The sequence below is a fragment of the Aquarana catesbeiana genome, linkage group LG03, assembly GCF_042186555.1.
Source record: "Aquarana catesbeiana isolate 2022-GZ linkage group LG03, ASM4218655v1, whole genome shotgun sequence".
NCBI lineage: Eukaryota > Metazoa > Chordata > Amphibia > Anura > Ranidae > Aquarana > Aquarana catesbeiana.
In genome coordinates this window covers 521,138,291-521,163,710 of record NC_133326.1, presented here as the reverse complement: position 1 = coordinate 521,163,710, position 25,420 = coordinate 521,138,291, and the positions used below count along the sequence as shown (strand labels likewise).

Below are 25,420 nucleotides of genomic sequence, written 5' to 3'. Positions count from 1 at the left end.
AGGGACAGTTGACATCCTTCTGTGTAGAGTGGGTTACAGGGCATGGTGGGTGCAATGCAGGGTAGATTCATGGGCGCCAGACATTTTGCGCCCATAATGTCCCAAAATCTGCATTTTGAAAATCAAACACCCCAACTCATTGGAAGTCAATTTACATTTTTCCTATGAAAGGACAATAGCATTATGGAATGGTTTTGTCTTACCCTTTGATAAATTGTGGAAACCTTGGTCCACTTGGTTTAACAGCAGATGGCATTGCCTTTACCAGTCTCTGTTATATTGTCACCTATACGTCAAAGTCATATTATTGTCCTATATTTAAACAACATATATGCTTTGACTACCCTCTTTTGTCGCTTTCTCATTCTTACCCTATGTTGCCTTTGATGTTCCTTTTTATTTTTGTACCTTTTTGTTTCCTACATTGGTGGTCTATGGTTGTAACTTCTTACTAAAATCTAATAAAAAACAATTTTTACATTAAAAAAAAAAAAAAACAAACACCAGCAAAAGAAGCTGTCTTCCAAATTCCCCTGCTCAATGATTGAACGGATGCCGAGTCCTTTTTGCCAAAATACTTTACAGCATTGTCATATTACTTCACATACGATTCGCTTGAAAGATGGTCTAAAAGAAAGAAAAGAAATTGGTCATTAAGGAGAAGAACACATTAGTTACGGTAATTTGCACTGCTCTATGCACACTACAAATCCATAGTCCCTAGTCCATCTCAGGAGCGAGCAAGAGAGTGTGTCTATGTTCCTACGTACAGTGGGACCATGGAGAACAAACATAGCCACCCTCTAATAGTAAGACAGATCACAGCAGCAAAAAAAAAAAAAAAACAGGAATTTGGAGATTTGGAGGTGGCTGAAGGTACTTTTTAAATTAAGAACACATACTGGAATAGAATTTTTTTTTTTTTTAAACCAGAGATGAATGTCACTTTAAGAGGTTAAAAGCTCCCAAAACATTGACGGCCAAGGCAGGATTATATGATTGCTGTCAGATCATTTCATTTAGACAATGGATGGCAAAAAAAAAAAATCCCATTAATCCGATTCGCTTTCCCTTCTAATTATTGTCAGGTGAATGACGCCCACCTCATATCGTTTATTAAAGTGTAATCTTCCATCAATCCTCCGCGCATCAGGCTGCCGTGCATTATTCAGACCGCCGCATCTCCTGTGAAAGATGATTTTAATCTTTGAAGTCTGCAGACAGAATCCCACATAAGACATTCATGGGAAGCAGCATCCAGTTCACTAACAGCCCACCTCTCGCAGAGGCAGAGAAGACACTGCCTGTTTGCCAGAAGATGCTCTTGATCATTCGCACAGAGTGGAGTCTATAGAGGTGATCTCTCGTCTCTCTCCTCCTTTTCTTTTTTTTTCATTAGATCAAGTGTGACAATCTGTGATTGGCTGGCAATCAGGGCTTCCTGGAATGGAACACTATTTAAATAACAGTAATTTCACACAGCCAGAAGCTTTGTATCCAGGAGACTTACAGGCTGGTGTTAGGACTATCCAAATAAATGCTTGCTGTAAGGTAAGATCATTTCCAATCTTTACTCAGCTAAGCTAGTAAAATGATAATACAGAAAAAGTATTCCTATCCATCGCTGTGATTTATTTTTAGGATCTGATTTTTATTTGATTTTTTATTTAGGAATTTGTATTCCAAAATAAAATTGAATCCACGTCTACTCTTTCTTTTGACTAACTTTATTCTAAATCTGCTTGTTTATTGTGCTATATATATATATATATATATATATATATATATATATATATATATATATATATATATATAAAGAGTGAGAGAGAAAAATGTAATATGTTAATAATGTATATATTACCACTTATGGCTGATCAGCTGGTAGTTTTGTAGCTAATCTTTTTAAAATTGTGCAGACATTTTTCTTGAAATTTTCTAAGTCTAGTAATGTTCATTTAATTGTCTTTTTATTGAAGCTTAGACATTTGAAATGAATCATACATTTTACAATAGATTATCAAAGAAGATTATTGAAGAATCAAAAATGATTCCATAGCTCAGTACTGTATATGTTGTCCAAAGTAAAGCATGGGATCAATATACGAGTTGAGTATCATGATGCCCATTTGCATAGTCAGTAATGTTCATTTTTAATGCTTACGATCATATATTGCCCAACTCTTAGAGCTCATCACTTAACCAATGCGATGTTGCAAAACTGAAATTCGATTGTTAAACTGATTTTATTGATATTGGTCACTGGATTTTAGAATTATAGAAGAAACATAAAAACACACTTACAGTTAGCTGTATTATAGGTATTATTGATAATTTCCCAGATTTATATAGCACTTTGTAGAGTTCAAATTGAACATTTACACCTGGGTCCACAACAGAGGAGCTGACAATTCAAAGGGAAGCTGTGAAGATCGAAATACTCAGGGGGGGTTTGGAATCTTCAGACTTCATTGGCTGTATGCTTGTTCCAGGTCAGTGAAGCAAAAATGAAGATGACAAAAATCTGAACTTTCTCTCATATTTTTATTCTCTCGTGTTTAAAGGAAGCTGTTGGGACAGGAATAAGAGAGCTGCCACTGCTGACTTGGTTGTGAGGGTGCAAGTTCTGTGGTTGTCATCAAAGTCCTTGCTTTCCCAATTAACAAGTTGCTGACCTGTAACCAAATAAATATATAAATAATTACAATACCTGATGCGACATGCTTATTGCAGGTCGGGGATTCACTTAATAATGATGAGAGGGTAGGTATTACTGCATAACCCTTGCCACTTCAAAAACAAGTTAGCAATCACAGTTTCTATATTTTTGTCCTGGCAGCTTAACTTTATGGCTTACTCACCAGCAAGTTGCGTGAACATTTCGAATGACTCCCCTGCGCACTACAATGTACTACAGCCCACCACAATGCACAATGTGTGTTGGGGTGCACTGCATTATAAAAAATCCTGCATGACCCACCATGCAGCATCAAAATGAATTGACGCAGCATTAAAGTGTGAATGGGCCCTCAAGGTATTACATTTTTGTGAATGTGAACTCAGCAAATCAGATATGGAAACAAATCATATGAGTCACTAGCAGAGAACATTCTTCATTAATTTCTGATCTGTACTGATGACATAGGATACAATGAATGATAACCGGCTTATCATTACTGAGATTAGGTACTGTGACTCACAAATACGAGCTAGAGAGAAAAGTGGAGGTGTTGTCAAGAGCGTCCACCAAGGTTCTAACTGTAATTTACTAGATGACTAAAATTTCTTTAAAGTGGACCTAAACGCAAAGATTTAATTTAGAAGTATCAATTGTGCCTATTCAGTATTCTGAAAAATGTACCTTTTTCTGGAATTACAGCATAAATATAGTAGCGCTCTTCCTGGTATATGAGTGTATCTAGACTCTCCTCTTCAGCTGCATAACTGTATATCTGCAGTGTAAGATCAATGGCACTGCTACCTCTGCCTGCTAGTCTCAGGAGATCTGGAGTAAGATTTGGTAATATCATTACTGTGCTGCTCACTGTTCCCTTTGCTGGAGGTTCTAACATGAGGAAGCAAAGCCCTGCCTCTACCAAGATGGCCTCCTCCACACAGAGGCACAGTGCAGAACAAGGCATGATAAGTCAGTAAGTGTCTAATTACTGTCTGTGCTGGCCCAGCTCCTCTGGCTCTCCCCTCACTACATACCATTTTATGTAGGCTCCTAGAGGGGCGAGAAGGGAAATACTAAAGTCTGTCAGTGGAGTGGCAGATCTAAGTCTGCCGGACTTGCTGACATCACATACAGGACAGCAGCAGTCTCAGGGCTTTTGGTTATCTACACAAGGAAGATTTTATAGGTAAATGACATACATAAAATATTTTAAATGCACATGTAACCTTATAGGAAGATTTTTGTTTAAATAGTCTGTTGACATGGTCTTTTTGATGTTCTACATAAAAATATACAGTACGGTTCCCAGGTAAAAAATCAAGCACCTTCCTTTGTGATGTGACTTCTTTTCATTAAAACCTTTTGGACGACTAATTGCTGATCCATGGTGTGCTGGCGAATATGTACGTATGTTTGATGCTTCCAGGACCCAACTGGTAATCGCTGCAGCACCCACCATTTTATGAGCTATTTTTACCAGGAACGTGTGCGATAGGAATATTGATCAGTCAGGTAAAAAATCAAGTCCAGCCAAACGCTACTCAGCCATTCATAGGAAGCTTTGTATTCCGTGAATGAACACAAAGCTCCCTGTGAAAGGCTGAGCAGCGCTCAACCAGACTCAATATTGTTCTGAAGTGGGATGGGAAGTCCCTGTAGGAGCACAGTGATGTATACTGCATGTAGCTAAATCTACATATAGTTCATACAGTGCACACAGCTGCTACATCTGTTAGACCAAGCTGATCTAAACAAACTATTTAAACTTCACTAAAACATGGAGATCAGCTTTAAAGTGTTATTTAAGCTTCATTTTTTTTTAAATAACAAACATGTTATACTTACCTACTTAGGGTTCCCGCTGGTGCTCCTGGCTCCTCCCCCTCGAGCAGTGCTCCCAGAGAAAGCCACTTGCCTGGGGGCACTGCTGCGTGCCCGCTTCTCTATGCGTCCAAAAGACACATAGAGCCGTGTCTCAGCTCCGCCCCCCTAGCTCTCTCCTCATTGGCTCACTGGCTGTGATTGACAGTAGTGGGAGTCAAAGGGCTCCCACTGCTGTCTCAGCCAATGAGGAGGGAGAGTCCCAGGACAGCCAAGGCTATTGTCAACCTCGCTGGTCTGGGGGGGGCTCAGGTAATGATTGGGGGGGCTGGGGTGCTGCACACAGAAGGTTTTTTACCTTCATGCATAGAATGCACGAGGGTAAAAAACCCTCAGCCATTAGAACCACTTTATGGCCACATTCACCCTTAGCCGTAGTGGAAAAAAAAAATTCTGCCCACATTTCTGCAACAAAAAATTATTTCTTAATTGCACCCAGACGCGGGTAACAGACACGCGTTTTGCCACGCGTTTTCTGCGCAAACAATGCGCAAAACATGCATTGCTTATGTTGCAAAATTTGCTACATGAGCTTCTTTAGTGGGTTTTTGGAGCAGAGGGAGACCTGTGCAAATGAATGGTGCCTCTCCAAAAAGGCTCTAAAAGAAGCACAAAAAGAATGCCCCCTGAGAAGCCATGATCTCACTTGAAAAAAGCATGCAACCCACAACATAATTAATTTGAGATGAACAAAAAAAACAAGACAGAAGAGAAGAAGATAAGAGAAAGTAGAGAAGCTAAAAATGTATAGGGTAGGGGGGTTAAGTGCCCAATGATTAAAATCACAAGTTGTCCCATAAATAACTGTTATGAGATAAGAAATAAACATAATTATCAAATAAAGTTATGATATTATAATTCTCATAATGTAAATGTACAGTAAAAAAAAATAGGATTTGGCTTACAAGATACTTAGAGTCCACTGTCCTGGTGACTCTTCTGGCTAACTAAATACCTAAATCTTTCATGTGACCCCCATATATCTGACTAGGAGAGGGAAGGGTAGTGCTAAGATCCAATCAGGCTTTGCTGTATGCACTAGTGCTGACAGGGAACATGCTGACAGGTGGAGAAAACAGAGTGAGTATAACAGATGAATTAGTAGTGTTTTGCCCTTTGTTCATTGTTCAATCGGCATGCAAGGAGGTGACCCCTCTATGTTCCTTAATCCATATGAATAAAGTTGAGTCACTCACCTAGATATGCTGTCTGGTAGAGGAGTATCACAAAAGTGGCTGCAGGGAATTACAAACCAGTTAGCAAATAAGACAGTGTACATAGATGTAATTCAACCGTGCATTGAGCTGTTTCCCTGAAGTTTCGCTTTCATGTCCTGGGGAATTGAGTACAGTTCACTGAATATTGTTTACATTGTTGTCACAGAGGTCTTTCAAATTAGTCATCCATAGGAGTATTGATTAATGCTGTTGTACAGATTAACAAAGACATAAACCCTAATTGACAGGCATTTAGCACTGTGTATCATAAAAGTCGCCATTTTGAAAAATAAAATACTTTTTTTTTTTTTATCCTTGGTTGCATCTCAGTGCTTCTGATCCCCTGCAATCTCTTTACAGTCACTTGTCTGCATGCCATCCAGTGATGGCTGCATAGTATTTATCAGGGCAGATCTTCTGATGGTGACAACAATGAATGAATGAATGAATGAATGAATTGTATAGCGCTGCACATGCGAACTGAATCGCCTCAAGGCGCTAGATCTCTCCTGTGTTGTCCAGTTCCTTAGAAGAGGTAGGTCTTGACTTTCTTCCTGAAGGCCTGATGGTTTTCTTCCATGCGGATGTGATTAGGTAGAGCGTTCCATAACCGTGGTCCTTGGACTGCGAATCTTCGTTCTCCTTTTGTTTTGTAGCGGGTTTTTGGAATAAGGAGGAGGTTTTGGTTTGAAGATCGAAGACTGCGATTGGGTGTATAGTGCTTTATTTTCTCACATAGGTATTGAGGAGCGTTTCCTTGTATACATTTGTGGGTGAGGCAGAGGGTCTTGAAAGTGATTCGGTTCTTTACGGATAGCCAATGCAGGCTCCTCAGGGAAGGGGAGATGGATTCCCAGGGTTTTTTTCCTGTTAACAGTCTTGCCGCTGTGTTTTGGATGAGTTGCAAGCGCGCAAGCTGATATTGGGGTAGTCCTATGTAGAGGGAATTTGCGTAGTCAAGTCTGGAATTGATGATTGTTCCAACTACTGCTGCTTTGTCCTCTTCTGGGACGAAGGGGATGAGTCTACGTAGCAGGCGGAGGAGATGGTGAGATTGGCTGACTACTGATCGTATTTGTGCATCCATTGACATTTCTGAGTCAAAAATGACTCAGAGACTCTTGGCTTTGGTGCTTGGAGAGATGGTCTGCCCGAAGATGGTGGGTGGTGTCCATGGGGTCTTAGTTTTGGAATTTTGATTTGCATGTAGGAGAAGAAGCTCTGTTTTTGATCCGTTGAGTTTAAGAGAGCTAGTGGTCATCCAGTCGTCTATCAAAGTGAAGCATTTTTCTAGTTGCTGATGATGGTCTTTTTCTCCAGGGATGCGAAGGTAGAGTTGGGTATCATCAGCGTATGAGTGGAAGCAGAGGTCCGATTTTCTGATGATTTTGAGGAGTGGGCGGATGTAGATGTTGAAGAGCACTGGTGACAATGGTGAACCTTGAGGGACTCCACAAGAGATTGCGCGGGTTTCAGAGGTGAAAGCTCCTAGTTTCACTGTCTGAGAGCGATTTCCTAAGAAGGATGCGAACCATTGTAGATCTGGATCTGTGACTCCTGCTACTTCTGTGAGCCGGATGAGTAGAATATTGTTGTCCACTGTATCGAATGCTGCACTGAGGTCCAACAGTACCAGGAGACATGATTCTCCATCATCAGCTGCTTTGAGGGCGTCGTCCCATATTTTGAGAAGTGCCGTTTCTGTGCCATGGCCTGGGCGGAAGCCTGATTGCAGAGGGTCCAGAAGTTTGTGCGTGTCCATGTGCTGTTGAAGCTGTTGTACTACTGCTTTCTCCATAATCTTGGAGATGGTGTTGAGGCTTGTTATCGGTCTGCGATAGTTAGGGTCCTTAGGGTCTAGGTTGGGTTTCTTTAGGAGGGGTTTGACAATGCCATGTTTGAGGGCGGTTGGAACAGTCCTTTCTTTGAACGACTGGTTGATGAGGTGTGTTATAGTGGGAGCCAAGACGTCGGAACATTCTTTCAGGAGTTTTGTGGGAATGATGTTGTTTGGTGATGTGCTGTCTCTGAGGCTTCTGATGATGTTTTTGGTGGTGTCAGAGGTGATTGGGATCAGTGAGAAATTCGGTGCTTGTGTGATGATCGTATTGATTTTTTCTTTTTGCTTTGGCTGAATGAGATTGGTTGTTTTTTTCTGTTGAATTGTTTTCCGGATGTTGTCGATTTTATCGATAAAAAAATCTGATAATTCATTGCAAAATTCTTGGGTTTCGTTTCCTGGGGGCTCTAGACAGGTAGGGTTCATTGTCTTGGTGACTATTTTGAAGAGTTCCCGAGGGCGGTTTAAGGCTGATGAGATGATGTTTGAGAAATGTTCCCTTTTTGCTTTGAAGATTGCTTTGTGATATTTCTCCGTGAGTGCTTTGTAGTTTGTGTGGTTTTCCTTTGTGGGTTTTCTTCTCCAGGCTCTTTCAGCTGGTCTGCGTTCCTGCTTTAATAAAGTAAGAGTGCCATTAAACCATCCAGAGGTTGTTTTGTGGATGTGTGTTCTACGTTTTGGAGCCACTGAGTCCGCAGTTTGTAGTAATGCCTTGCTTAAGGAGTTGAGTGTTTGTTCCGTTGAGTGGTTTAAGTTTAACATTGCTATTTTGTTTGATAATGTGGTTTTGAAGAGTTCGGAGTGTAGTTTCCTCTGAGATCTTGTCCAGTGTGTTGTAATTGCCTGTTTCGGTTTTGGAGGGTGGTGTTGGTAGCGATATTAAATTTGATAGTGTGGTGATCCATCCATGGTAGCGGTAGATTGTCGAATATGTTGACGTCCATATTTTGTTTGAAGATGAGGTCTAGAATGTGTCCTGAACCATGTGTGGGAGCATTTATCAGTTGCTGCAGACCTAATTCTTTCAGTTGGTTGATGCAGGCAGGGGCGATAGGGTCTTGGGTGGAGTTTGCCCAGAAGTTGAAATCTCCAAGTGCCAAAAAGTTTTTGGTCTTCAGGGTGTGAGTTGACATGAATTCTGTAAAGGGTGTCAGGAGGTTTGTCTTCGATCCTGGTGGTCTGTAACATAAAAGTATGTGGATAGTATCTTGGGGTGTTGTTTGTAGATGTAGGGTGAGTGTCTCCATGAAAGGCACTGAGTTCTGTACAGTTGGTTTGGTGAGCGCGAGGTGAGATTTGAAGATCACTGCTAGGCCTCCTCCTTTTTTTCCTGTTCTGTGCTCCGTTAGGATCCTGTAGTTCTCAGGTACTAATTCGGTTAGGATGGCGTTGCAGTCGGGTGTTAGCCAGCTTTCGGTAATGAAGAGGGAATCTATGTTGTTTTGATAGATGAAGTCGTGTACTTCCAGTCTGTGCTTGACTGCAGATCTGGTGTAGATCAGAGCGCATGCTAATTGTTGTGGTTGAATTGTTGTCTTCCTAGATTTGATGGTTGATTGTAGGTTGGTCCTTAGTAGTTGTTCTTTCTGTAGTATTTTATGAACGGAAGTTGTTAATGTTGAGGTGGTATTTCTTAGCCTGTGGAGAGCGTCCGCTGAGTACTTGAAGTTGCACATGGCGAAAAAATTACTGAAGGTAGGATGATGTGGTGATGATACTGATGTATCGATGGTGGAGTTGCTAAGTAGATGGTGGTCCTGAAGGGTGCCGTTGCTTCTGTTGCTGAGAAGATGATGGTCTGAAGAAAGCCGCTGCTTCAGGTGGCGTTGATGACGGTACAATGGGGCTTGGTGGTGGTGGGGCCAATGGACCACGACTGTGTAATCAGGGCAGTCTTTAAGGCAGGGCAAAAGGGGAAGCTGCCCTGGGCCCTGTCATTGTTGTGGGGGCCAAAGCAGCTGCCTCATACTTGCCAACTCTCCCAGTTTAAATTCTTTTGCCAGTTGAAGTTTTAGTCCTGTGTTGTGTCTCGATATCTCAGTGTGAAGTGCTGGTACTAATGCTGCCCAGCTCTGCCCTATTGTTATGTACAGATGACTCACCTGCAGACCCTGTGTTTACATGTAAATAACCATCATTCATATGTAAATTTCAGCGGCATTACTAAGTAAATAGCTGTAGCCGGCGGCATTGATAGGTAAATAAAGGCGGCATTCATATGTATATCATGCTCCCCTGCAGTGAGGAGATGATGTGCTGTAACCTATAGCAACCAATTAGTGAGCAGTATTGCTGTACAGTAATCTCTAGCAACCAATAACAAGCAGAAATAATTTTCTGTAACCTCTAGCAACTAATCAGTGAGCCCTAATGTGTGCTGTAACCTCTAGCAACCCGTCAGTAAGCAGTAATGATATGCTGTAACCGCTGGCAACCAATCAAAATTGCTGCCTGACCTGATACAGTAAACTGATTTTAAGTCTAGCTGCTATGTACTGTATGTCCCAGAGCAGGTGGAGAGTGAAATTGCATGGGGGGGCCCAAGAAATTTTTTGCCCAGGGTCCAATCACTATTAAAGACGGCCCTGTGTGTAATGTGTTAAAACGGCCACTTGTAGCTTCTATTGGAAGCCTATGGGACAGGGTGCCAATGCAGATGCACAACTGGGAGACAGGGGCAGAACATTGCGGTTGATTTACTAAAACTGGAGAGTGCAAAATCTGGTGCAGCTCTGCATAGAACCCAATAAACTTCCAGGTTTTATTGTCAAAACTTAATTTTTAACTTAACCAACTGAAGTAAGTAGCTGATTGGTTTCTACGCACAGCTGCACCAGATTTTGCACCAGATTATTGCACTCTCCAGTTTTAGTAAATCAACACCATTGCCCCCCTATAACAGGAAGTACCTGAAAGAGGGCCTTCATGGCAGGATCAACAGGATTCTTTTTTTTTTTAATATATATATAGCTACATTAAAGAAAAAAAAAATAAGAATGCATTTTGAAATTGCATTTTCTTGGTAAATCTACTGAAATAATGACACCATAACAAAGTGTAGCAGTTTATTGCTTTGAGCTATAAGACCTTTATCAATATGTGCACTCAATGGGAGCTGTATATACTATTGGGGAAGAATTCTGTATGGAACATGTCCTGTAAAGCTATACTTTAGGATGAGGATTATGATAGGAGAATTTATGACCTCCATGTAAGAGGTTTAGTAATCCACCTGTGGAAATAGGCAATATAATAACACTCTATACATCTCCACAACCATCCCAGGGTATCATCTTTAGAGTTATGATGTGACAGTAATTATTGGAGTATTTTTCATGTGCGTAAGGGAGGGTCAAAGGGGCAGATTAAATGGATTTCTAACCATCTTCATCTTTCTGTTAGTTCGTTGCTGATGAAGAATTCATACAATAGAAATGTGACATGGGTAGAACATAATCATGCTAAAGCTTAATTCCAAAATCCTTTTTTCGTTTTGGATAGAGTAGGGAGGATTAGAACCTTTGTCAACGTTTTATTTCAGTGCTGAGAGAAAAATGTGTTAATAATTTCTACTTGCCTTTATAATATAGAGAAGATGATATGTCTTGGAAGACAATACCCTAGAAGAAAAGCTTTATTTTACAGGCACATTTCTAAATATCTCTGCTAAAATGGGTTTGGGTCAATTATATTTTAAGGTTAGGTTGCCTTTTTTTTAAATGTATTCTCTTTCTTAATTTTCTCAGTATATCAACATACAAATATAATTAAAAAGATCACATCCATCAATGCCTTCTTTTTTTAAGAACTACACATAACCCACTTTAATATAACATCCTTGTCTTACAAACGAATAGTTAATACTGGGTGGACTTATGAAAAAGGATTCCCAAACCCAATACATTGCAAAATCCTAGAAACAGCTTTAACGGATTACTTCTGTGAAAACGACACGGAGCCTACTTCTCCAGGCATTTTGTGGGCAGCACACAAGGGGGTGATGCGGGGAAGGCTTTTACAACTCTCCTCTCAACTCAAGAAGGAGAGCAGGGTAGAAGTCTCACGACTCACCGAGGACTTTCGCCTGGTGAGTAAGAGACATAAACAGAATCCCACGCCAGACAACTGGCCAAGCTTGACTCGGCCCGCGTGAAACTTAATCTTTCTCTCACTACTTCGGCTGAGAACGACTTGAGGTGGTCGGGGGCACGTTTCTACTACCAATCAGATAAGATAGGCTCCAAGCTTGCGGCCAAACTGAGCCCACGGGTTCGCACCTCGGTATTCCCCAAAATTCGTACCACAACAGGCAACCTAACACAGAATCCAGCGAGCATTATGGAATCATTTCATGATTTCTACTCAAACCTTTATGAGAGGCCCCCTCACACTCATTCCAAGGCCAGAGAGCTGTTCCTCCAGGATATTGACCTACCTCGCCTGCAGCAACCGCATCGAGAGCTTCTCGATGCTCCCTTCTCATCAGAAGAAATTTTGGCTGTCATTAAATCTTTGAAACCGTCCTCAGCTCCTGGCCCGGACAGGTTCTCGGTTTTTTATTACAAGAAATTTGGCCCAAAGTTAGCTCCCTACATGGCCCGGCTCTTCAACTCCCTCCGGGATGGAGCCCCCCTCTCAAGCAATTTGAACGCAGCTTTTATATCGGTCATTCCCAAACAGGGTAAAGATCCCAGTGAGGTCGGTAGCTACCGCCCCATCTCGTTAATCAATAACGATCTCAAAATTATGACAAAAATTCTCGCTAATAGGATGTCTAACTTCATAGCAAGTTACATTCACAGAGACCAAGTGGGCTTCATCCCGGGGAGACAAGGTCCGGACCAGGTCCGAAGAGCAATTGATTTGATTTCCCTTCTGCAGATTCTGTGGGATTGAGGCCCCACTCAAGAGGGTTTCCTGTTGTCACTGGATCTGCAGAAGGCCCTTGACTCGGTGTCATGGCCCTATCTTTTCAATATTCTGGAACGCTGGGGGTTCGGGAACGGATTTCTTACTATAATACGCGCACTATACTCATCACCTCAGCACAGGTACGATTAATGGGTCACTACTCTCAGTCCTTTGTCATTCTCAGAGGGTCCAGACAGGGTTGCCCTCTCTCGCCTTTAATTTTCGCTATAGCGATTGAAACGCTGGTCATAGCCATAAGAACAAATGACAACATCAAAGGGGATAAATATGGACTTGAGGAACACAAGTGTGCCCTCTTTGCCGACGACATGTTATTGTTCTTGACTGCTCCCCTTATATCCGCCCCAAATGTCTTCCGCCTTCTCCGTGACTTTGGTACCGTCTCGGGGCTTCAGGTGAATGTGACCAAATCAATAGCCCTCAACATCTCGGTCCATGCACCACTTCTCAATCAACTCAAACAACATTTTCACGTGGGCAGCAGACTCAATCCCCTACCTGGGCATAAGGCTGACTAAAAGCATTGGCGATTTATTCACGGCCAACTACCCCCCCATGTTCCGCTCACTAGAGTTGGACCTTCAGAAATGGTTAAAGGAGGGCCTGTCCTGGCTAGTTAGACTCAATGCAGTCAAAATGAATCTTCTGCCCCGCCTATTGTACCTGTTCCGTTCCCTCCCTATCCCAATCAAAAAATCTATCCTATCGAAATTTCAATCCAGGGTGGTCAGATTTGTCTAGGGAGACCGGGGTCACCGCTTTGCAAGGGATATCCTGTTCCGACTTAAGACTCAGGGTGGTCTAGGCCTACCGAACTTATGGCTTTAATACCAGGCAGCACAGCTTGCTCAGTTTTCTGCCATCTATGCCAAAAACCGTAGGCCGGACTGGATCTCCCTTGAGAGGCTGGCCGCACCACATTACACTCTAGATTTTTTAGCATGGCGACCCTCAAAACATAGACCGGCCATTTTAGCCCCTACCTTGTCTCACTCCTTGACACTCTGTGATCAATTACATAAAAATATACACTTGATCTCCCCGTTAAGGCCCCTCACACACCTATTTCATAATCCTGACTTCCCCCCAGGAATGAATATACATGCATTTCACTGGTGGCTGAACAAAGGCTTCTTCAGGATAGGCCATTTTCTCACACCTAATGGTCCTATATCCTTAAGCCATTGCCTAAACACACTAAAAATGCCTTCTTCGGAAACATTTAGACTTTTGCAGATCAGGCACTTCCTCCGCACGCTCTGGACTGACAAGCTGAGCGACCCTAAGGCCACGATTTACGAGCAATGGTGCTCTTCAATAGGACCTCAAAAAGGCGGGATCTCTATTATTTCTGCTTCCCTGGCAGATAGGACAGACGCCCCGGCATACGCCCGATCCTGGGAAGCAGATCTGGACATCCAGTGGGATCCCGACATGTGGTTTCAGGCCTTCAGCAGATGGTCCAAAGGTATCTTAAATATTGCTTTGATAGAAGCTAACATTAAAGGGGTTGTAAAGGTGTTTTTTTTTTTTTTTTAAAATAACAAACATGTCATACTTACCTTCACTGTGCAGCTCGTTCTGCACAGAGTGGCCCCGAACCTGGTCTTCTGGGGTCCCTCGGCGGCTGTCTCAGCTCCTCCCCGCAAGCATTTACCACCTTCATGCGAGCTCTCTCGCACGGTGGTGAGTGCTTGCGGGCGCGCTCCCGTGATACAGCCGGCGGCTATAGCCGCTCGCTGTATCACTCGGCCCCGCCCCCCGGCGCGCCGCGTCATCGGATGTGATTGACAGCAGCGCGAGCCAATGGCTGCGCTGCTTTCAATCCATCCACTGCAGCCAATCAGCGGCCAGGGTGAGCGGAGGAACAGATGTCGGGAACGCGAAGCTGACTTTCGAGGCGTCAGGTAAGTAAAACGGGGGTGCTGGGGGCGGCGGTTCTGTCAGAAGTTTTTTCACCTTAATGCATAGAATGCATTAAGGTGAAAAAACTTTTACCTTTACAACCCCTTTAAGGTTTTCACTAAATGGTACTATGTCCCCGTCAGGCTCTCCAAGATCTTTCCGGATGCCTCCCCTCTTTGTTACAGAGGATGTGGCCATATGGGCACAATGCTTCATATTTGGTGGGCATGCCCCCCCATACAGAGCTACTGGAACAAATTTCTCCACCTTCTACGGAAGGTGACCGGGATTGACGTTCCGCAGGATCCCACATATATCCTACTAAACCACAGAGTACACAACACACCTAAGTCCACACAACAGCTCATCTTCTTTATGTGTTTGGGAGCCAAGATCACTTTGGCGAAAGCCTGGAAAACTCCTACGGTGTCCATCATGGCCGCCAAATTGAAAATTTTGTGGATCATGTCACAGGAACAAACAGTGGCGAAACTGCGAGACATGGTTCAGCGTTTTGAAGGGATCTGGGAACCTTGGGCCACACATGTCGGGGTTCCACTTTACCCAGGCCACTTACTGAAGTAGGGGGCGATCCAGCGAGTCCATACTTCATTACCTCATACCCCACCCCACCTCCTTTCCTCTCCTCCTTACTCACTTCCTTTTCTCTATTCTGTCCCTTCTTCTTTCCTACGATCATTAACACCAGATACTGGATTTACAGGGTGTATACCTTCTCGTGGGCCCCACGTGGGTTGTCCTCAAAAGTATGTTGAATAACCCAGCACAGAAAACAGTCACTCACTTTTGGTCATCCGAACTAGACATTGGTACTATCGGCTCCTTCACGGGGAGCGCAAGGCCTGGGGAACTTCCCGGCGGGAGTGTCCTCCGGTGGGAGCCGATGGGTGTTAGACTGGGTTTTCCTACCGGGAGTGGTCTTCGAGCTACCTCACTCCACAGTGTGTTCCCATTGGGGTGGAGTGTGGTTCTCGGGGGCTCGCTTTGGGGGACGTCCCTGTCAAAACTTCTCTCAAGCTGACCATCAGCTGCGGTAGAACGCTGGAATGACCCGCTGGGCTGGGCGGCAGGCGCAGGGGTTCGGACCTTTCTCCCCCCCCGCGTGGTGACCCCTTGGCGCCCAAGGGTGTCCACTCTACGCTGCATAACATGTCTTATATAGTAGAAAGTCTGCATATGGGAAACAATTATACCCTGAGATATACTGTTATCCCTAGTTATTTCACTATCTCTGAAGGTTTTTTTTTTCTTTTTTTTACTCCTGCCTCCTATCTTGAGAGCTATAGTTTCCCAGTTTCAAGAAGGGATTGTTCCTATTTAGAAATACAGTGTCACTTTAGCAGGCTTATCAGTGCTTTAATGCTATATTACCACTGTAAGAGATACAGTAACTCGTAAGTTTTCTGTTTTCACCTCTTCTGGCCGCTTTGGTCAGCGAGCAGTCTTTTTATGTCTGATATGTCAATGTATCTATTGCTTTGCAAAATTTCAACAAAAATATTGAACGAGAAAAAGGATTCCCAGAGTGCAATGAATTTTTTAAAGAGACAGCACAGCAGTTGCATTTTCCTTTCTATCTCTAATTGAAATATTACAAACTGAAAACAGTGAGTGGAAAGGCAATGAGCTAAACTAAACATTTGAGAAGGAGAGCACAGCTTTACACACACACACTGAAATCAAAATAACAAATATTTTCATGCTATCGTTCTTATTTAACAAACTATAAATATATTTTTTTGACATTTTAATTTTTTAGTCCTGACCATAATAAGAAAGAAAATATATGCAAATCACTATTTCTCTTTAATGTAAAGAATTTTAGCAATGTGTAAATATTACACTTAACAATATTAACAACATTGTTTCTCTTTTTTTAAAGCTGAAATTCATGTAAGTATAAAAGGCACAAATGAATGCAGCTCAATTCAGCTCAATTATCAAATAATTTAATGCATTCTTAAAATGCAACAGCGTAAATACTTAACTTTGAATTAGTATTGGCTTCTTGCAATCTCCTATACAGCATAGCACAGACTGGGAGGGGAGCAGTTCTAAGAGCCAATTAAGTGTGCTGCATGCAAATGTCTTGATAAGAAACAAGCTGAGAGTGAGCAGATAGGTGACTTTATTAGTCCTTTTAGCTGTCCAGTCATCAGGCTGCAGTGGAGAGGTTGCGACTCTATAGATTGAAGCGGTATTAAAACCTAAAAGCAAACATTATATTGCAGCAAACCAATTCCTAAATGTAATGGCTGCATTTGCTTTCTTTTTTTAGGCTTTCTTTATTTGATTTTCACCTGTTGATCCTGGCAGTAAGTCTGTTGTTTTTCAACAGAACAAGCTGTCCTGCAGATGTAACAGTTGGAAGACACCATTTACCACTTAAGGGGGTGCTTACAATGATCAGCTTTAATTTATTTATGAAAAACATTTCCTAAATGGAAAAAACTGTTGCTTCAACCAGGGCTCAAAATTTCAAGTCCTGAACCACTAGCCAGGTGTTAAGAGTTAACACCAGTTGACCCACCCAACCCCTCCACTGCCCCGCCCCTAAGTCCACCCCTAAACACGCCCTTGTAGATTATCTCATGAAATTACACTGTTAAATGTTTCATGCAGAATTAGGTTCCAAAAGTAAATATTAACAACAACTTTAATGATATTAACATAAAGCATATCAGTACCCATCAGTGCAGCTTTACGGTGCCCGTGAATGCACTCTCACTGTGCCCATCAATGCAACCTCACTGTGCCAATCATTGCAGCCTCACTGTGCCCAAAAATGCAGCCTCACTGTGCTCATCAATGCAGCCTCAATGTGTCCATCAAATGCAGCTTTACTGTGCCCGTGAATGCAGCCTCACTGTGCCCATGAATGCAGCCTCACTGTGCCCATGAATGCAGATTCACTGTCCATGAATGCAGCCTCACTGTGCCCGTGAATGCAGCCTCACTGTGCCCATGAGTGCAGCCTCAATGTGCTTATGAATGCAGCCTCACTGTGCCCGTGAATGCAGCTTCACTGCCCATGAATGCAGCCTCACTGTGCCTGTGAATGCAGCCTCACTGTGCCCATGAGTGCAGCCTCACTGTGCCCGTGAATGCAGCCTCACTGTGCCCGTGAATACAGCTTCACTGCCCATGAATGCAGCCTCACTGTGCCCATGAATGCAGCCTAACTGTCCATAAATGTAGCCTTAGTGTGCCCATGAATGCAGCCTCACTGTGCCCATAAATGCAGCCTCACTGTGCCCATGAATGCAGCCTCACTATGCCCCATCAAATGCAGTTTTGCTGTGCCCATGAATCAGTACAGACTCACCATTGCCTGGATAATGGATCACACACACATAGCGGCCATCTCCCGCTGTGTGTCACGGAGCAGAGTCTGTGTTCGGTGGCGCTGTAACAAGGTCCCTCCCCCCTAGACCGGCTCATGTGATAGGCGGAACACTGATTCAATCAGTGTTCCATCTACTATCACACGAGCCAGTCTAGGAGGGCGGGACCTTGCTACAGCACCACCGAACACAGACCCTGCTCCGTGACACACAGCGGGAGATGCCTGTGGTGTGTGTGATACACAAGAGGAGGAGGAGAGAGAGAGGGAGAGGAGCACTGCAGCCTCAGCTCTGCTCAAAGCGGCGCCAGGGCAGTCCGGTCCTGCCGCTCTGTGTCCTCCGTCTGACTGCTCCTGCACTAAATTGCACTCGCAAAATGCGAGCAGGCAAGTGGAATTTTTGAGGACTGGCTTCAACTGTTAGCTGGAGTTTGGCTTCAATTTGCTAATGTATCTAAATCTGCTAGTTAATCTAACCCCCCCCCCCCCCCCAATGCTGCTGTCCAAAGGTGTCTCTTCATTCAGAATGGTGGCACTCTAGTACAGGAGGTGTGTTACTGGCCAGATCGGCAGGTGAAAACAGAGGGAAAAAAGGCCTAAAACAAGGAAACTAATGCTGCCACCATATCTAATGATTGGTAAACTGTAATATATTATTTTCCTTTTTAACCACTTCAGTCCCGGAAGAATTGGCTGCTCCATGACCAACCCATTTTTTGTCATACGGCACTGCGCTGTTTTAACTGACAATCGCACGGTCATGCAACGTTGTACCCAAACAAAATTGACATCCTTTTTTCCTCACAAATAGAGCTTTCTTTTGGTGGTATTTGATCATCTCTGCGTTTTTATACTGCGTTGACGCAGTATAATGATGGCGGCTGGTCGGCAAGTGGTTAAATAACCTTATTCTCCAAAAATAATTAATTTCTTTCTGTGTTTTTTTACCACTTGTAATGTCCACTGTGAGCTCCTGGGCCCCTTTTTTTCCCCCTCACTTGTTTGGAACAAGCAGTGCACGTTAGCGGTGGTCATGTGCACTGTTCTATGCACACTACAGATCCCATAGGAGTTGATTTACTAAAGGCAAAAAGACTGTGCACTTTGCGAAGTGCAGTTGCACTCTGCAAGAGAAGTTGCTCCAGAGCTTAGTAAATGAGGTAAAACTTCATTTTGCAAAGAATAACCAGTCACGTGCAAGGGGAAAAAAAACAGCATTTTTGCTTGCTTTTTTTTCTTTTTCTTTTTACATTTATGTATACAAATCCTTTTAAAGGCAAAACTGTTCCAATATATGTGCTTCTCATGTGTATTTAGATGTTTACACGGAGTTCAGCTTCAAACTATGTATGTGAGTACAGAGAGCACTATTGGTTCATTTGATATACATGGTATCTATACTACTATACCATACTGCTCCTCTTTTATTCCAGTACAAATCTACAGAGCTTTGAACCTAGACTTTAGCTGAAAGTCTATTATCCGAGTTCTCTACTATGCCTCGATTTTTGCACAGCAGGGAATGTGCAAAGATGTTGTGCGCATTGTCTTGATAGCCACTAGAGGGAGTAGGAGGTAAATCTACAAGTCTGTGCAAAAAACATGAAAATATCAGAAAACATGCATATAAGATTGGAAAACCACACCGACATATAATACAATTACAGTGCAATCTAATACCTAAACATAAATGATGATTCCCCTTTAAGCAAGACACTGGCAGTGACATATTTCATCTCATATTGCTAGACCTCAGTTGATTTACAGGATATGTACAGGCATAAAATAATGTCATAAAACTGACCAGCTCGTTCATCACCCTACTGACTTTATCTCATTCTGAACTTTATGGGAGAATTGGCATCCAAAGGAAATTGATTATTGAAATTGAGTTATAAAGATTAGATTAAATTTGTATTTAGAATGAAAATATGAACTGCTGGTCGGGGACTGCATATTCTGAATATGAATGCAAGCTATATACATAACTCTTATACTGTTATCAAAAGCGGAGCAGATCAATAACTGATCACAATCTGGTTTAATTAGACTGGGGACAGGAGACTGGGTTGGTGTTGCATGCTGAGATTGGAAATTTAATAACATCTGGAGACTTACTGGTTTATTTAATAAGGCTATGAAGAGTAATAATCAGAGGAGGGACATTGGTGTGAATTGATAAGTTAGCATTCAGTAGCAGAAGACCCACGCTAGTTATTTTCCTGGCCATAGGGGGCATAGGGGTGCCGCCCTCCCAAAGCTACTTGTCATAAAAAAAAGGAAAAAAAATTAAAAATACTTTTAAGTGTGTGCGGGATGTCAGACACACAGGTGTATGGGAAACATGACGTGCTGCAATCACTAAAAAAAAAAAAAAGTAAAATAAAAAATAATAGCCCTTTAAGTGTGTCCAGGGCACCAGACACACAGCTGCTATGTGAAGAATGACGTGTTTGCAAACAAGAAGCTCTATTGGCTTCCTTTAGAAAGTCCTCGGGGCACTGAGCTCTGCGCCCGGAACACTCCCTCTATAAATCAATAGCTATTGTTCCCTGCTGTGGTGTGTGATTGGCGGGTCCTGTGCCTTCACTTCCGGTTTCTCTGACTTAGTGGCAGCTGGTGCTCAACATTTTTGGGGGGGCGCAAACAAACTGAAAAATTCTAAAAAATACTGAAAAAAAACCCATCAATTGCAGCCTCACTGTGCCATCAATTGCACCCAATGTGCCCATCATATGCAGCCACTGTGCCCATAAAATGCAGCCACTGGGCCCCATAAAATGCAGCCACTGTGCCCCATTAAATGCAGCCACTGTGCCCATCATATGCAGTCACTGCGCTCATAAAATACAGGGACTGTGCCCATAATATGCAGCCACTGTGCCCATCATATGCAGCCTCTGTGCCCATAATATGCAGCCTCTGTGCCCATCATATGCAACCTCTGTGCCCATAATATGCAGCCTCTGTGCCCATCATATGCAGCCACTCTGACCCCCCCGCCCCCCCGCCCGCTCGCCGTCTGACCGGCACTTACCCCATCCTGGTGGTGGGTCAGGCAGCAGGCGACGGCGGCGAGCTGTAGGACATGCAGTGGGTCAGGCAACGGCTCCTGCATCCTCCATGGTTCCTGTGCATCTCTTCTTCTGTTCCGCTAGGCATCTAATAGGGATGCCTGGGCCTTCGGCCAATCAGGTGACGGGTATTAGACCTGCACTTCCTGATTGGTGGAGAAGCGGTTCAGTGTTAGAAAAGCAAATATTCATTTGCTTTTCTAACACACTTGGGTGGACTCTGAGCGCAATGCTCTGCTCTCTGAGTCTACCTTTTTTGAAGCCTATTAGAGCCTATGGCTTCAAAAAAACACCCCCATCGCTGTAATTCAGGCACCCAGCGTCCGAAAAGGGGCCGGACATCTGAATAGGGAGTGGCCACAGCGGCCATGGATAGATTCATGCTATGCATGAATCTATCCATTTTACATATAGGGCAGGGCTGGACTGGGACAAAAATTGGCCCTGGACTTTATCCAAACTGGCCCACTTTAATTTTGCAAACACGCACAAAAACAGGCGGCCAATAGCCCCTATTTCCCGACCAACCCCAGGCCTTGGGACTCGGGGCTAATAATAGTCATTGGTAAAACGGAGACTTGGAGCTTTTTGGGGTCCCACTCAGGTGGGGGGTTTATGACCAGGTGGGGGGGTATATGACCAGGTGGGGGGGTATATGACCAGGTGGGAGGGTGTATATGACCAGGTGGGGGTTATATGACTAGGTGGGGGGTATATGACCAGCCAGGTGGGGGGTATATGACCAGGTGGGGGGTTATATGACCAGATAGGGGGGTATATGAGCAGGTGGGGGGTATATGACTAGGTGGGGGTGTATATGACCAGGTGGGGGGTATATGACTAGGTGGGGGATATATGACCAGCCAGGTGGGGGGTATATGACCAGGTGGAGGGGTATATGACTAGGTGAGGGGTTATATGACCAAGTGGGTGGTATATGACCAGGTGAGGGGGTATATGACCAGGTGGGGGGGTATATGACCAGGTGAGGGGGTATATGACCAGGTGGGGGGAAATATGACCAGGTGAGGGGGTATATGACCAGGTGGGGGGTATATGACCAGGAGAGGGGGTATATGACCAGGTGAGGGGGTATATGACCGGGTGGGGGGGGGGATATGACCAGGTGAGGGGGTATATGACCAGGTGAGGGGGTATATGACCAGGAGAGGGGGTATATGACCAGGTGAGGGGCTATATGACCAGATGAGGGGGTATATGACCGGGTGGGGGGGATATGACCAGGTGAGGGGGTATATGACCAGGTGGGGGGTATATGACCGGCCTCCCAATGCCCTGACCCCCAACCCCCCCCCCCCATGATGAGCCTGATAGTACCTCTCTCTCAGGTCCCTCAGTCGAGCGGGGAGGAGTAGTCGGCAGCCGATCTCTGCACACAGAAGATGATCTCAGGACCGGAGGGGAAGAAGTATTAGTCTGATAAAGGCGGAAATCCTCCAATCCATCTCCCGGCCAGAGTAACAACAGAGTCCTGTGGGGACAGTGCCAGGTGCCTGATAAGACCATCAGGCTCCTCCGATCTCTCGGATTACACCATCGAGTCCCTCCCTCTGAAACTAAGCATGCCATGGCGCCGGACCGGAGAAGATTGAGGAGGAGGTGGGTGGAGTTTAGCATTAGGCCTTCTCCGCTCTGAATGCCGGGCCTCACTGTGTGTACGTGATGTCACTGGTTGCTAGACGCCAGGTGGTAGGCATTCCTAGCAACCAGTTAGTACAATGCAGCTGGTAGGGTGGCTGGCTGTGTTAGTTGTCCCTGAATGAAGGTGCCCAGGACCTGGAACAGACATGTCAAATGGCACCCTAAAACCAGCCCACTAAGCAATCGGCCCACTGGGAAACTCCCGGTAGTCCCAATGGCCATTACATGCCTGATATAAGGGGGTGGCGTGACAGAGGGGGCGTCGCTCCTGCACCCTTAATGGACACGCCGCCACTGCCCGGCCGGTCTGAAGGTGGAAGGTGACTTGCTGTGATAGCTGTGAGTACGAGGGGGGAGAGGGGAGACATCTAATGTAAAGGAAGACTTTGATAGGGACATCTAATGTAAAGGGCGACTCTGATGGAGACATCTGATGTAAAGGGGGACTCTGATGGGGACATCTGATGAAAAGGGGGACTCTGATGGGGACATCTGATGTAAGGAGGACTCTGATGGGAACACCTGATGTAAAGAGGGACTCTGATGACGACACCTGATTTATAGAGGGATGCTGATGGGGACACATATTGTAAAGGGGGACTCTGATTAGGACACCTGATGTAAAGGGGGACTCTGATTAGGACACCTGATGTAAAGGGGGACTCTGATGAGGACACCTGATGTATAGGGGGATGCTGATGGAGACACCTGTTGTAAAGAGGGACTCTGATTGGGACACCTGCTGTAAAGGGGGCTCTGATTGGGACATCTGATGTAAAAGGGGGCTGTGATGAGGACACCTTATGTTAAGTGTTTATATTTTATTTTAACGGATGGATGTGAATGGCCTACTGTGACGGCACAGTAAGGCTGCATGTGATGGGCACAGTGGGGCTGCAAATGATGGGCACAATTTTATCCAGCAGTAATGATACATAAGCACCTGATAAATGGCTATTTACAGTCCTGAATTACTAACGGTTTCATTTTTCTATTTGTTTGCGCCCCCCAAAAAACTTTGAGCACCAGCCGCCACTGTTCCTGGCACAAAGAAAGATAACCCTATCATGAAGTCACCCCTCTTGCTGCTCTCCCTATAACCCCAACCCCATTACTAACTATATCTTAGGTAAACACAGCCCATTGTTTGCATGCTCACATCTCCCGCACTGAGAACCATTATACCAATGGTGGTCAACTTACTTGATGAAGGGGGGCTAACATGGGGCCCCTGACATTGCCAGAGGTCCACACATAATAATCACTGCATGCAATGCAACAGAAAGCAGACTAATGGTTTGCTACATGAGATTGTCAGGGACTACAGACACGCTATAGGAGTTAAATAACAATATCAAAAGAAACTCAAAACACATAAAGTGTTATACATATGTGTCCATGAAGTGGGAATACAATGCCTTGAAAAAGTATTCATACTCCTTGAAATTTTACAGATGTTGTCATGTTACAACCAAAAACGTAAATGTATTTTATTGGTATTATATGTGATAGACCAACACAAAGTGCCACATAATTATGAAGTGGAAGGAAAATGATAAATGGTTTTCAAAATGTGTTACAAATAAATATCTGAACAGTGTGGCGTGCATTTGTATTCAGCCCCCTTTACTCTGATACCACTAACTAAAATCTGTGTGTAATTTAATCTCAGTATAAATACAGCTGTTCTGTGAAGCTCTAAGGGGCTTGTTAGAAAACCTTAGTGAACAAACAGCATCATGAAGGCCAAGGAACACACCAGACAGGTCAGGGATAAAGTTGTGGAGAAGTTTAAAGCAGTATTAGGTTATAAAAAAATATCCCAAGCTTTGAACATCTCACAGAGCACTGTTCAATCCATCATATGGAAATGGAAAGCATATGGCACAATTGCAAACCTACCAAGATATGGCCATCCACCTGAACTGACAGGTCAGGCAAGGAGAGTATTAATCAGAGAAGCAGCCAAGAGTCCCATGGTAATTCTGGAGGTGCTGTAGAGAGCCACAGCTCAGGTGGGAGAATCTGTCCACAGGACAACAATTAGTCGTGTACTCCACAAATCTGGCCTTTTGGAAGAGTGGCAAGAAGAAAGCCATTGTTGAAAGAAAGCCATAATTAGTCCCGTTTTCAGTTTGCGAGAAGCCATGTGGGGGGCATGGCAAACATGTGGAAGAAGGTGTTCTGCTCAGATGGGACCAAAATTGAGCTTTTTGGCCTAAAAGCAAAACGCTATGTGTGGCAGAAACCGAACACTTCACATCACCCTAAACACCATCCCCAACGTGAAACATGGTGGTGGCAGCATCATGTTGTGGGGATACTTTTCTTCTGCAGGGACAAGGAAGCCGGTCCGACTTGATGGGAAGATGGGTGGAGCCAAATACAGGGCAATCTTAGAAGAAAACCTGTTATGCCCTGTACACACGATAGGATTTTCCGATGGAAAATGTGTGATAGGACCTTGTTGTCGGAAATTCCGACCGTGTGAAGGCTCCATCAGACATTTTCCATAGGAATTTCCGACACACAAAGTTTGAGAGCTTGCTATAAAATTTTCCAACAACAAAATCAGTTGTCGGAAATTCCGATCGTGTGTACACAAATCCGATGCACAAAGTGCCACGCATGCTCAGAATACATTAAGAAATGAAAACTATAGGCTACTGCCCCGTTTATAGTCCCGACGTACGTGTTTTACGTCACCGTGTTCAGAACGATCGGATTTTCCGACAACTTTGTGTGACTGTGTGTATGCAAGACAAGTTTGAGCCAAAATCCGTCGGAAAAAATCCATGGATTTTGTTGTCAGAATGTCCGATCAATGTTCGACCATGTGTACAGGGCATTAGAGTCTGCAAAAGACCGGGG

The 25,420-nt window shown here is 44.0% G+C and overlaps 1 protein-coding gene across 2 annotated transcripts in view; it reads left to right on the top strand.

Annotated features, from left to right (window-relative positions):
• The first annotated feature begins 387 nt into the window (after positions 1-387).
• Positions 388-25,420, top strand: part of LOC141132618 (carbohydrate sulfotransferase 1-like) — a 213,745-nt gene continuing 188,712 nt past the window's right edge. The window contains exon 1 of one of the 2 annotated variants that reach the window (XM_073621216.1): positions 388-1,551. The gene's annotated coding sequence lies outside the window, so the exon portion shown is untranslated. The remainder of the gene's footprint in view (positions 1,552-25,420) is intronic. The other variant, XM_073621215.1, reaches the window with a different exon arrangement.